The sequence below is a fragment of the Struthio camelus genome, chromosome 4 (genome assembly GCF_040807025.1).
Source record: "Struthio camelus isolate bStrCam1 chromosome 4, bStrCam1.hap1, whole genome shotgun sequence".
Lineage (NCBI taxonomy): Eukaryota > Metazoa > Chordata > Aves > Struthioniformes > Struthionidae > Struthio > Struthio camelus.
In genome coordinates, this window is record NC_090945.1 from 58,088,500 (window position 1) to 58,101,614 (window position 13,115).

The following is a 13,115-nucleotide window of genomic DNA, read 5'->3' on the forward strand; positions in this document are numbered from 1 at the left end:
GGAGGCGGCGGGGGCGGGAGGAGCGAGCCGGACCGTCGAGTTATCGGGAGCGGAGCGGAGGGGGCCGGTCGGGATAGAGTCGGAGAGGGGGTGCCCGCGGCGGCGTAAGTCGTTAACCGGCTCTGAGCGGCCTTGGCCTGGAGGGGGCCGCGGCGACAGCTCCGAGGCGACGACTGCGCCCGGGAGGAGAGCGGAGCGGAGAGCGGAGCGGCGCGCGGGTGCGATAGGTAAGTCGGCGCAGGCGGGACCCGTTCGTCGCCGGGGTGGGGGTAGGGTGCCGGGCCTCCCCTCCCCCTGCCCCCCAACGTTATCGTAACGGCGGGGGGCGGCTGCCGCGGGCCCGGCGCCCCCGCCCCTGACTCGCGCCGCTTTGTTTACAGCGGGGAGGGGCGGCTGCCGCTCTCCCCCCGGGGCTGAGTCGGGGCGGGGGCGCGGCGTCCGGCGCCCCCAGGACGCCCCCCCCCTCCCCGGTAGCTCTAGCCTTCCCCGGCCTCCGTCCGAGGCAGGGCGCCCTGCCTCCTCCCTTCCCTCTTCCGCCCTCTCCCCCCGCCCGCCCGCGCGGTGGCCGGCTCGCTGGCAGCGGGAACGGGTCCTCCCCGCCGCGGCGAGCCTCGCTCGGGGGCGCCGGTGCCGGCGGGGGCAGGCGGTTCCCCCCCCTCCCCCCCCCCGAAGCCCCCTTCGGGCCGGCCAGGCGCTCGCGCAGCCTTTTGCCGAGCCGAGCGGAAAGAAGCCTCCAACGGGCTCCTCCCTCCCCACGCCCGAAGCCCGCGCCCGCCCGACTGGCTCCCGGTTGTCCCGCGGCGGCGGTTGCGGGGCGCCGCCGGCGTGCTGTGACACCTCGCTTCCCGGGAGCGCGGCAGTGAAGTTGGCAACCGCCCTGCGAGGCAGCGGAGCCGGCCGCGCTGGCCGGCCGCGGAGCCGAGCGGCGCGGAGCGGGCTTTGTTCGTGGCCCCGCCCCGCCGCGGGCCGCCGCGCGCGCACGGGGCTGCCGCGGGAGCGGGCGGCCGCGGCGGAGCGGAGCGGCGCGGAGCGCCGCGCAGCGCAGAGGCCTCCGCGCGGGCAGCGCCGTTACGTGCTGTTCCTGATGCAATCGCCGTCACGGCGAGGACGGCAGCAGCTCTAGCGAGGGGAGACGTGTGTTGCAACTTGTGAAGAAAGGGGAGGCGAGTTAATGAATTTATTAGCCCCGCTCTTCCCTGAGTGCATCTGAGCCTACGTGCGTGCCTTTAAATGAAGCTTAGCTCGAGGTCTGGAGCATTAAAGTAGGATATGTCTGTTTCTCACATAGCGTGTAGTACTTCTTTAAAGAAGTCACTTTAAAGTGCTGTTAGCACCAACCTCGGATGTCTTCTTTCATGACGCTCACTTTTACAGTTTCACCTACCGCCTGCTACCAATGTGGCTGTAAGTATTCTAAGGTGTCTTGTTAGGACTTTCCCTCTCAACTTGCAAATATATGGTTCCTATTTTTGTTGGTTATTGGATAACTTTGACTGTACTATCTCTTGGGACACTGAGTGAGCAATTCAGTTTGTATCTTAGCCAGAAATCCGGCAAGCAGGCTAGCTCAAGCCAAAGCATCCTAAAGATCCAGGAGGAAAAGATAATTTTCTAATTGTAAGTTGAGCAAAGAGTGAAATTAACTTGTAGTTAAATTTGAGAAGTATTTCCTCAATATGCTGTTTCCTCAGTGTGCTGTTTTGGTATGTTGGCTTCTGTATTACTACTGCAGTGCTGAGGGTATGCCCTGAACACTTCACAACTTTGTAGAAGAGCGTTGAGCAAGCACTGGGAAACGGCACACTGATTCTTATCTAGTGACACTATCACAGGAAGGAAACAAACCACTTGGCAAAAATTGCGTTGCAGGTCTAGTAAGTGAAGTATTTGAAGAGGAGAGCAAGGTTTCTCTCTGTCAAGAGTTTCCTTTATCTGTGGCTTGCAGAGGCCAGTAGTTAGTGGTACTTGATGGCCGTTGTTTTCAGTAGGCAAGTGCCTACCCTGGGCAAATTGCTACTGTGAATGGCTTCCTTGTGTATGCTCCAGAAGAGATTTGGTTCAAGTCTGTACTGACTCCTGTCTGCAAGTGGTTCCCTTAGGGCAGAGGAGGAGTATGTTGCTTCGGGATGTTGCAGAGAACTGTTGTTGGACTTAGTTTCGAGGGGAAAGTTGTTTAATTTTTGTGCAGGATTAATATAACAGATAAAACCCGTTTAATATTTCAGTTATCAGATATAAAATATAAAGTGAAATACCTATAAAATATCAGCTATATATATAAATTTGGCCAAGGGCACCAAAGCATAGTGATAGCTGGTTATTCATGTAACATAGTATCTTTAAGGAGGGAAGTTTGGGGGTTGTCGGAATATCAGGCAATGTTTGAAATCATTTTGTCCTCAGTTTTTAATGATATTGCATTAACACTTTCCAGTGTCATCCTGCTAGGCCTAAACACCCCAATCGTGGTTCTCCAATGTTTTTTCCCTGTGTGTGTTTTTAATCTTTTGGGGTAAAATTAATTAAATTAATTGATAGGCTGAAGGCTTGTGCTAATACAGTTGAGAACAGGTTGTCTGTATTTACTCTTTCCAAGAACTTAAGAAGATTAAAATTAACCCACTCCTCCCCAGGAGGGGGGAGTAATTATATTATTTTCTTTCATCAAGCAAAACAGGGTATTCCACGCTGGGAGAACTGTTTTATTTGTAGTTACATATTTCAGGGAGTTCTTAACTTGGTCTTTTTGTCTAGTCACAAAAGTCTTCATTATTGCCGGGACTAAATGTCAGTCTCTTATTTTTTCTCGAAGTTGCTTAGGAGGCACGCAGACCAACTTCACACTCCAGTGGACTTGTATAATGCAGATGGTGGGTGTAATGTGCTTCCTCTGGCCTAGAAAGCCAAAAGCTTTTAGCAGTTCCTGTCTATGTTTAAGCCGAAGCCTAACAGAAACCATAGGTGTAATGTTCCAATGATAATGTCAGAGCAAGGTAGGAAAGTATATGGGCACGTGAATTACTGTGAGACAAATTAGGTGAATAGTTTATGGTTTGTGGCTCCATAACTGTAGTTTTTGGCCTCTTACCAGTAGGAAATGCAAGGTAGCTTATCCATGGATGGCAGAGCAGCTGACGCACTGCACAGCCTCATTGTGGTTTACCTGTTTGTCATGCTTCTGCCCGCTTGTGCTCGGACAGCTTTGTGATCCTTTATGCTCTCTGTATCTAGAGTAATCCTCGCAGGCATAATTATGGGATGGAGAGGAAGAGTTGCAACGTGTGGGATGTTGGGGTTTCGTCACTGTTATTCTTGTCCAGTGTCATTCCAAATCTCAGTGAACCCAAGTAATATATGTTAGCCAGGTTGGTTCACCTAGGATTGCTTCTGCCTTTTTAAAATTATGGATTAAAGTAAGAGTTGTTCTTTCTTTCTAGTAGGTAGCTCACTTGACGTTTGACAGTTAATTCTCCAAGTAGCTGTGTTGTACTATATAGTTCTGTCTCGTAAGATGATGTTGTGTTGTCCTGTCCTGACCTTCCCTTCCGTCCTCTCGCACAAATCTGTTATAATGCCTAATTTCCTCTGACATGACCACCTCCCAGGAAGAATGACAGAACATGGTGTCACGTTCCAGTGACAGTATTGGACACTCCCTATCAGAGAGGAATAAAATCACTCAAACTAGTTGAACAACAGTATCTGCTCTTGATGTGGCTTTGGTTTTAAGGGGATTTTTATATTCATCCCTACTTTTTGGGAGTGGCTTATGTTTTGCAAAAATAGAAGAGGAACAAGCAATTAAAAATAGACTTTAATTAAGTTTGAGGTTTATTTAAGTATCTAAACATTTGGCCTGATATAATGGCCCTGGTGCCCAGAAGCTCTTAGTGTAAGTTTCTGGGTTTTAATGACTTGTTCTTCATGTGAGTGTTCTTGGTTTTGGTAATGTGAACAATGTAAGTTGCTTGTTATAGTTAGTAGTGACAGACAAAGTTAATCTCCTGCTCAGAATTCCCGCAAATCTCCTGTACTGGAGAACCTTTCTTCCAGCATTCCAGTGCCTTGGCAGAAGACCTGTGAGAAGGTAAAGGAACCATACTTTTTCAAGAGTGGGACAAAATTAGTCTAAAATAGTTGGCTTTTGGGTAGAATTTGTAGCGGGAGACTTCTTGGCGCTTTTGACATGCCTGCTTAAGTGGTGCTGCTGGTAGTCTTCACGGCAGAGTTAGTCCAGTGACCTGTTGTCTTCTTTCCTGCTCTCCTTCAGAAAATAGGAAAGAACTCCTGACTCGGCACGCACTCTTTCTTTCTCATGTGGTCACCTGCTATTTTTATTTTTATATAATTTATTAGAGTTACATGAGATGACAAAATAAAGAAAGCTCATTTTATTATCTTACTGCTGGAAGACTGCTTCAGACTAAAATTACTCTGATGCTTAGGAGTATTTGTAATTTTCAGGTTGTATGTTTATAGCAGTTTGTCACTTGCTATTACCAACCTTATTCTTCCACTTAAGCAGTGGTGGTTCTTCCTTCTAGTGTTTAGTTCACTCATCCTCAATGTATTTCTAGAGAGTAATATATGATTTTGGTAAACCAGACTGCCTTGGACGAGATGCTTTCTATTTACCTGATCATCCTAGAGTGCCATCTTTGCCTTTTTTCTTATAGGGGCTAGTCTTTTTAGCATATATGGCCAGAATTGTATTAAAGCATTCTAGAGATGGTTTCAGTGGGGTTTTCTAGAGGTCTGCTAATACTTTTGACAGAAATATCATTTCTAAGATTTCCTGATAAGTTGCTTTCTTTCCCTCAGTCCTCGCAAAGTTTCTCAGGTCTGTCTTCAGAAGCTGCAATTTCTAACAAACAAAATTACTACTCAAGTAGTAACAAAAGAAGAAAACATAGGTCAAATGCAGCATTATTTGCTGAATACAGCATCAGTGTTGCCACCAGTCCTTTGGCCTACCACGGTTTAGATTATAGAGGGAGATATGTTAGTGATATTCGTGCAGAAAGAATTTGAGGAGCAAAAAGATCCTGCTGGCAATGAGTGAGTAAGCAGGGGAGAAAAATGGAAAGAAAAATCAGTCACCCTTTTTTTTTTTTTTTTTTGTTTTAGAGGTCAGGCAGTGCTAAAAAGAGCCTTGTGAGAACCAGGCAAGACCTGTTCTGCAATATTCAACCCCTCTGGTATAGCCTGTCACAAGAGACTTTTTTTTTTTTTGCTACTTGTTTTCATAGTAGGCAATGAGTCCTATTTGGTTAACTTTGTTTGGCATAATGAAAGACAATACTGGATACACTTATAAGATAACGGCTAGGGAGAGTTGTGAAAACTACAAATACAGATGGCTTGTTGTATTTGATTCAAAATATAGGGCTCTGGCGTTTCAAGGTGGGTGTTTGGAAATGAGTCTTAAAAGAGAATAAAAGGAGAATAACTTTTGAAGAATTTGGTGTGGGAATATTTATAACATAAGGCTGGAGAGTGTTAAGATAAAACTAGATCTTTGGAACTCGTAGTTGGAGTTGATAGTATACATTATGGCTTCATCTCTCCAGTAATGTTACCAAGTTGTGCAAAATGAAGAAGCATCTATGTTTGTAAACACCATGTCTTAAAGGAGACTTGTGGTTAACAGTAGACCTGTGCAGAGAAAGCCTGACCAGACTTCCTTTTTCTGTGAAGAAGTTTAGCCAGGAAAGATAGTATGAAGTGCTCCCATGTGTTTTTTTTAATGTATCTTGTGTGAGAATGGTCCTTATCAACAACACTTGTATTTTTGTGCTAAATCAAGAAGAACTGTTACAATTCTAGTGATGAGCCTATTAAGATCCTGCAAATTCTGTCGATCTCAGACTGATCTAATCTTCTGCCAGTGCTGCTCAGGTTAATAGAGAGTGCTTTAAAACAGAAGTGGTAAGTCTTCTGCCTCTGTAGACATCATCCAAAAAAAGATGTCATCCAAAAAGCTTGAGAACTGCAGTTTTGTGTAGCATGACTGCTGCCTGATCTGTTCCCTCGAGTAGGGTGAGGAGCTGGTTCTGAGATGGCCAGTGCTGTTACGATGGCTCTCAGGGAGCTCCTGGATACCACAAGTTGTCTCCTAAAGAGATCTTGCTACCCTTCCCTCTGTTGCTCCAATTTCTGTGTATGTTTGCCCCATGCTGATGATCCAGTCGCTCTGCCTCTGCTTTCTTTTCTCTTTGCATGTGTACAGTTCTTGTTTTTTGCCTCCCTCCTCGATTTACATTTTTCCATTTGAACCTGCATGGTGGTGTCTCTTGCATATAAAATTGGAGGGAAGAGGTGTTTGTTGAGAGGGAGTGGATATGTATGTTTGGTATGTGTATGCAGGTGTATGTGCGCAACCTGCAGAATTAATGGGTGAGTAACTACAGAATGAGCTGGTAAAGGTGAGGAGTAGTGGAAAGCAAGCATGGGAACAGGAAGCTAGGTGGATGTGAGCACGGAATGGCTAGAATGGCCTTTGGGGGGAGGTATTTGATCGTCTTTACCTACTGTTATGCGAATGTATTGAATTAACGCTTTTGTGTAGTACTTCTGGACCTCTACTTGTCTAGGAAAAAACCAAAGCTGATTTTTAAAACGCTTGGGAGCATTGGTCTTAGTGTAGCTCCTGACCAACCTTTGGCCTTTTAGGCTGTTGTTCAAATCTGTAAATGAGCCATCAGGCAGGCACTGACTATACTTGTATTTTTGTGGTGGTAGGGCTAAATTGCGTGCAACTGGTTTGGTCCAATGTGAAGCCCAGCTAGTATCTCCTTGGAGAGTCCGTCTAAAGAAGGTACCGCATAGTGCGTTCGGTCTAATGCTGTAGTGCAAGTTGTTGTTCTTTGACCTGACCTTGTTCTGTGCGTTTTTAAATTGAGAGTAAGTATTTTTCGTGTTGTTTTTCAAGTGCTTCCTGGCCGCTGTGATTTTGTAGAAGCTGTTGTTGCATGCTCCCTCAGAAACGAAGCAACTGTGGAGTTAAAACATTAAGATCTTTACTAGTAGACTCTACTTTGAACTACCCAGGCGTTCAAAGTTGACAAACTGGAATTTTTTTTAGTGATGTAAGTCCCTAAAAGATATGTGGAAATTTTCAGACAACCGTCTGAAAACTAGCGTGCATTTGTAATGAGAAGAAGAGGATGCGTAGGACGCACAGGAGAGCGAGACCACCAGTAGGGTTTGTATAATGTTTTGTACATAGAAACGTGAAGGATATTTCACCTGCTTCTCTTACTTTTGTGCTGCTGGAGAATGCAAAATGACATCTTTTGGATGCTTGTTAAAACAAGCAGCAAGTTTGTGTCTCGGCTGAAAACTCTGAATACGGACTCTATGAACTCACCAGGCTGAGGGCCGTTTAAGAAAGAAGGGCGGGTAGAGATGGTCTTCAGGAGAGCAAAGCCGTCATTGTGATTGTGCTATTTGAAAAGGGCTAAGCACTACTGCCTTTTACGTGGCATGTATATCAAATTCCTGGAGTACAGAGAATATTGCCCTGGACTGGAATATTTTCTGGAACTGCTTGAGTATATAGGAAATCTGTCTATTAAGTGTTGTAGCTTAACAAAGTCTGATCAGCATAATTGAAGAACTATTAGTATTTTATATATAGGACCTGAGTTTGGCCTCTGTTGAAATTACTTTTGTTAATAAAAAAGCTTCCTGTGTGTTTCAAGCTAGTAGTATTTTTTTGTGTGACGTCCGTAGGTACTTGGGACCTGAATGTGCATACAGCTCATGTTGATTCCTCCTAGTGGTGTATAATAGCTAAAGAAGTGTGTTGCCGTTGACTTTTGTTTCTCTTTGTAGGAGCGCAGTAATAAAACCAGTAAGTGCTTTAGTAATTGTTGGCAGGGTGGGGGGGGGTGGTTGTTGTTTTTGGAGAGAGAATGTGTTTTTAGTTGTAGCAGGCTGTTAAGGGAGGGAAAGTAGTGTGTACCCTGTTGATTTTTGATTCAGTAGCCAGTAGCTCCAGTGCTTGAGTCCTGGTAAGTGTTGCTCTCTGCAAGCTCATTGGGTTGAAAAGGACTGTTGCTATTGCTTTGAGGCTGTTTTCATGAGTGCTGCCATCATGTGAAAGGAAGAAGCTTGTGGTGCTGGTTACCGTTTTTTAGATGAATGAAGTCTTAGTTTGCATATGTGTCTTTTCCTTGAATTCCTTTCAGAAGTAGGAAACTGTCAAAAGCAGTTTGAAGATGTGCTGCTATAAGCTGCTGCTCTTTAGATTTGGTAATTGAGTGTCACGCTTACAGTTTGCTTTCATTTTAGTCTGTGCTTGCAATGTATTTTGTAGGGAAACTATGCTTTTAGAAAGTTAAATGTGAGTTTCTTTTCTAGAGCGGTTTCAAGCATCTTCGTGCGTTTTCCTACTGTTGCTGTAGTGATGGTGGTACAGAGGAAGGCATTTCAGGCTGCTTTGCCTGCCCTGCCCACTTGTGGAGGGTCTTGATTCCCCCCCCCCCCCCCCCCCCCCCATTGCTGAGACGTTTTTACTGTAGATGTGGCGAGTGATGGTGTTGAGAGCAATGGCTGTGAGAGTGTTAGTAGGAGAGACTACGAGACTACAGTGTGAGAATCTCGGTGCGTTGTTTTCCTGTTGCCGGTAGCAATACATCTGAGGAAAATGGTGGTTGCCGTTGGGTCTGGTGTGCCACTTTTCCTCCCCAGTGCATACTGACTTCAAAGAAAAAATGACTGTAAATCTGTAGGGGACAAGAGATTAGGCAAGTTGGAGTTATATTCAGTTCTTTCCTCTGAAATGTTTGTGTGTAAAGTATATAAATTAGTGCTGGCCCAGACTTAGTTTTCTTTTTTCCCCGAGGGAAGCAAAACTATTTGAGGTAGGCTTAATATATGGGTGGCTTATAACCTCTGTCACTAACAGCCGAGAACTCTAATTTCTCTTAGTTTGTAGATCTCTGCAGTTGACTTGCAGATTGGACAGTGTTGCTTTGCAGTTTATTGAAAAACAGCTCAGGAAGGCTGGTTTTGCTTTTCAGAGAGTCCAGACCCAATATTGCCTTAATGTCCCTTTGTGATAGCTGGTGTAATGCAGCCTAACTAAGGCCCCCCCCCCTTTTTTTTTTTTTTATTGGTCCCAAGATCAGCTCAAGCCTCAGTTCTGTTGCAGCTGAAAAAACTGTCTTGTAAACACAACCCACATCAGAAAATAGAAGGGGTGGGGATGGGAGTCAGAGTATGTTAACACCAAGGGGAGGTATATCTGAGAAAGTTCTGCATCGCTCTGTTTCCTGAAGGCAGTGGGTTTACTGGATATGGCATTAGTAAATGCAGTTTTATTAAGCGGCTTGTTTGAGAGACTTGAAGGCTTTTATGCCTCGTTGGAAATATCCGCTGTGCTCTGACAAATGCACAGTTTTGGTTTTCACACGTTGCTAGTAGGCTGAAATGAGATTCCAGAAGATAACTTGTTATGATGAGAATTTCCTGCTAACTAAGCAAAGGAAAGTGCAAAAATACTTGCATAATACACTTGAGTTGTCATGGTCAAGTGGCCACAAACTTGGTGTCAACCCGTCCTCTGAGGTTTGTTTTTGAAGATTATTCTCTGCTACAAATTAGGATGGTATCCAAGTCTTTTCAACTGAAGTCTGTAGCTTTATAAATGGAGAGCTATTGATGAGTCTCATGAAGAGCAATTGTTGAAACAGCATAACAAATGTCATTCTCAGGTGCAGATGTTTGGCTCTATTCCAAAGCCTTTGTGTGACTAAGATGCATCCTTCCTTCTTTCCCACCCCGCCGTCATGGTTTTCTTAGATCATCTTAATCCCGGATCTTCTGCTTTACCAGCGCTACATCTCACTTCCACATCTGTAATATACAAGCTGAGCCTAGCCCGATTTCTTGCCTCTGATCTGTGTCATCTGTCATCCTGTCATGGCAGCATCGCTTTTTAGCGGAGGTTGGCAAAAGCGGGGGGCTTGCTCTTGGCAGTGAGGGTGCCAGCTTCTCTTCTGTTAAGTGGTCTGCATTGGTTGTGTGGGAGCATGGAGCAGAAAAAAGGCTGTGCTTCAGTAAGGAGGTGGTTGGTGAAATCAGAAAAGCGTACTGCGTGGCCTGAACTTAAATATGTGTGATCAGTAACTGTAAACCGGAACATCACCATGCACAGTTCTTGACAGCATTAAGTAACAGTCAATTCGTCATGTAACCATGTTTAGTTTGTGTTGTAGCATGTTTTTGTTGTATATCTGCTAAATTATTAATATACCTAAAACCTTTACAATGAGCCAAAAGAACCAAATGGCTATTTGAAACCCTTCTCTTAACTCGAAAGGGTGCTGAACTTCCATGAAGAAAGGAGACCGACTTGAGTGTCGGCAACCTAGAGAGCTTTACTCTGGGAAGCTTCATTCTGCCTTTTTTGTTCTTTTAAAATCCAGTTTTATGGGATGACCGACTCTGAATTTTTGAGAAACCGATTCAAAGTTGTTGTTCCTGGTGATACCTCACTGTGTGTGTGTGTGGGGGGGGGGTTATTTTTTTAAATAGCTACTAATATCCGTTGTTGGAAAGAAAAGGAACCGGTGAACTAGCCACAATGTGGCTGAACGTGCTATTGCAAAAGAAGGGGGTTGGAGGAATGGGGCAGCCCCTGAAAACCTTTCAGTGTGTTGGTAGCATCCATAATATAGGGGCAAAGTTGCTTAATGGATCTGAGATGTGGCCAATGTATTATATGGTAGATGCAGGGTGTAGCTATCATGGTTTTTTTGCCCCTTATGTAAGGGCTGGTGAAGTCCTGAGCCTCGAGCTGGAATCTGGGTCTGCTTTGCCCTGCTCTTCTGCCATGGAGCCGGATGTGTTCCTCCAGAGTAGGGACTCTTATAGCACGTACTGTAACTTTGGGTGGGGGAAGAAAGTGACAGAGGACCAGAGATCACAAGGGGGGACTAGCGTGTGGTGTTAGCAGTATTAGGATACCGAGTTATTCAGCCCAGCACTGCGAAATGCTGAAGGTACAGGTCAGCCAAATATTTAAGCAACTGCAGAGCCATTCTGTAAGTGTTTGCTGCTCACCTGGTTGTTCGGTTATTGACCATCATGCTTTTATTACTGTCTTTAAAAACTAATGTCGTTCATTTTTGTCTGTCTTTTGCTTTTCCAAGAGCGAAGAGAGGGGATTGAAGCTTGCATGGAGGCTAAAAGATGGAATATGCTACTTCTAGCAATTGGGTAATAGCATTGGCGTTTCTCTCTTCTGAAGTATCATGCTGTTAAGTCTTTTAGGTCAGTGATTATGAAAGGCCCTAATTTAGTGTTATACGTAACCTTCTTATAGCTAGGTGTTGACACTTTGTTTTCCTGTAATGTTATTTTTAGTCTCCTTCCCTGAAGTAAGTGGAAATGGTCTTCTGTACTAGCTCTCCTGAACTGAGCTATGGCAAAACTGTGCTGCCGTGGAGAACCTAGCTGCTGCTCAAGAGGTGAAGTTGAGTTTTGCGTTGTAGGCAGCGTTTTATCGCTGGCTCTCAGACTACATCAACTTGTAAATAATGTTGTGCTTACACAAACCCCCAGTTTCTGTTGTGGTTTAAAACTGTTTAAAATTGTTCAACCTAACGAAAATGGCGTGTTGTTTAACAGCCAGGGCAGTTTGGGGTGAGTTGGCTTTTTACCTGCTTTCCATATCTTTAAGAAGCAGTTTGAGGATGTTAAGGCAATTTTGAATTGTTTGCGTATGAAACCTTAGGGCTAGCAGCAACGCCCTTTGCGTGTTGTTAAACCTTGGGACTGCTAACCTCTTGTGCTTTGGGCTGCTAACTGTCTTAGGCAGCTTTGTGGTTTTCTTCACTGCTTTTCCTAAATAAGCCTTTGAGAGGGGTGAACCTCAAACACTGAAACTTCCTCTGGGATGTTGCCTTTGACTTACAAATCTGATAAGGACTAGTTAGTTACATTTTAACTTAAAGTTGTAAGCTCCATTGAGGAGATTGAAGGGGAATGAACTTCCCTGCAGCGATCTGCTGTAGTTACTGCAGGCTTCATTCACATCCGCTGGAGACTTTCAACCTTACTGCTATCTTTATCAATGCCTTTTTTTCTGTGGTCGGAGATTTCTGATCGGGTTCGTTCTGTAGGAAACCTTATAGCTTCTGATCCTAATGATTGGCTAAGTACTTGATCTAAAGCTTGCTTACTGACTTGAGCAAAACGGCTGCTGTTGTGCCTGAAATTCTAAACAGCGCTTGAAATGTGAATCTTGCTGAGCAGGTACAGCAGAACAAACCTGAGTAGTTCAAGTGACTTGTCACGGGTCTTTCCAAACATTGTGTCAACTGAACTGAAATTTCAGCCTCCTGTGCTAGTACTCTGACACGCATTTGCCCGCCTAGTTAGTTTCCAGTTTAATTTTGTTTCTTCCCTTAAGCGGCTGGGTTGTTGGGTAGTGTGATGGAAAAGAAAAAGTAGGGAATGAACAACGGTGGAGAAGGAAGACGTGTGAGGAGTGTAGGCTGTCTTTGTGTGTTTGCTCCAGACAAAATGAGAAAAGAAGTCTCTAAACTGGAAGACTGAAGGAGGTACCTCTGAATGCACGTTTTTATTTGAGCAAGTGAGCTAAAATATCAGCATAAGTCAAGGTAAATTTCAGTTTGTTACTCTTAATAAAACAGAAAGAATATCAGTGCCATGTTTCAGTTTCCTTTAAATTGCATTCACCAGCTCATTTCCAGACTGGAGTGGATGTAAGCTTTTGCATGAATTACCTTAAACCAATGAGAGTTTTTTTTGTTTTGTTCTGTTTCTTTTCTTTTTGTAAAGAAAAGTGCAGTTTATTAGTATAGTCAGTATGAAAGGCCATACGTTTTTACTGCATAGAAAACATGTTCCAGTATCTTGCCCTAATTTTTGTGAAGAGAAAAAGTGATCCCGGTTTGATGCACGACACGGTGCATTGTGTGCGCACGATGCGCAGAGAGCAGTTGATGTTTTCATTAAAGTTGCAATTTAGCACATAAAATTCAGAATTAGAGTTCTATCAGTCTTTAAATGTTTTTCTTTACAGCCAGCTACCTCTAAAAATCTTGACTGACTTCTCCAAGTAATTGCATCATATGTTACCA

General features: G+C 44.5%; 1 protein-coding gene across 2 annotated transcripts in view; it reads left to right on the forward strand.

The window, feature by feature from the left end:
• The window catches only part of FRYL (FRY like transcription coactivator), a 184,268-nt gene continuing 171,153 nt past the window's right edge, over window positions 1-13,115 (forward strand). The window contains exon 1 of one of the 2 annotated variants that reach the window (XM_068940956.1): window positions 1-227. The gene's annotated coding sequence lies outside the window, so the exon portion shown is untranslated. Of the gene's footprint in view, window positions 228-12,249; window positions 12,633-13,115 lie in introns of those variants that run through there. The other variant, XM_068940957.1, reaches the window with a different exon arrangement.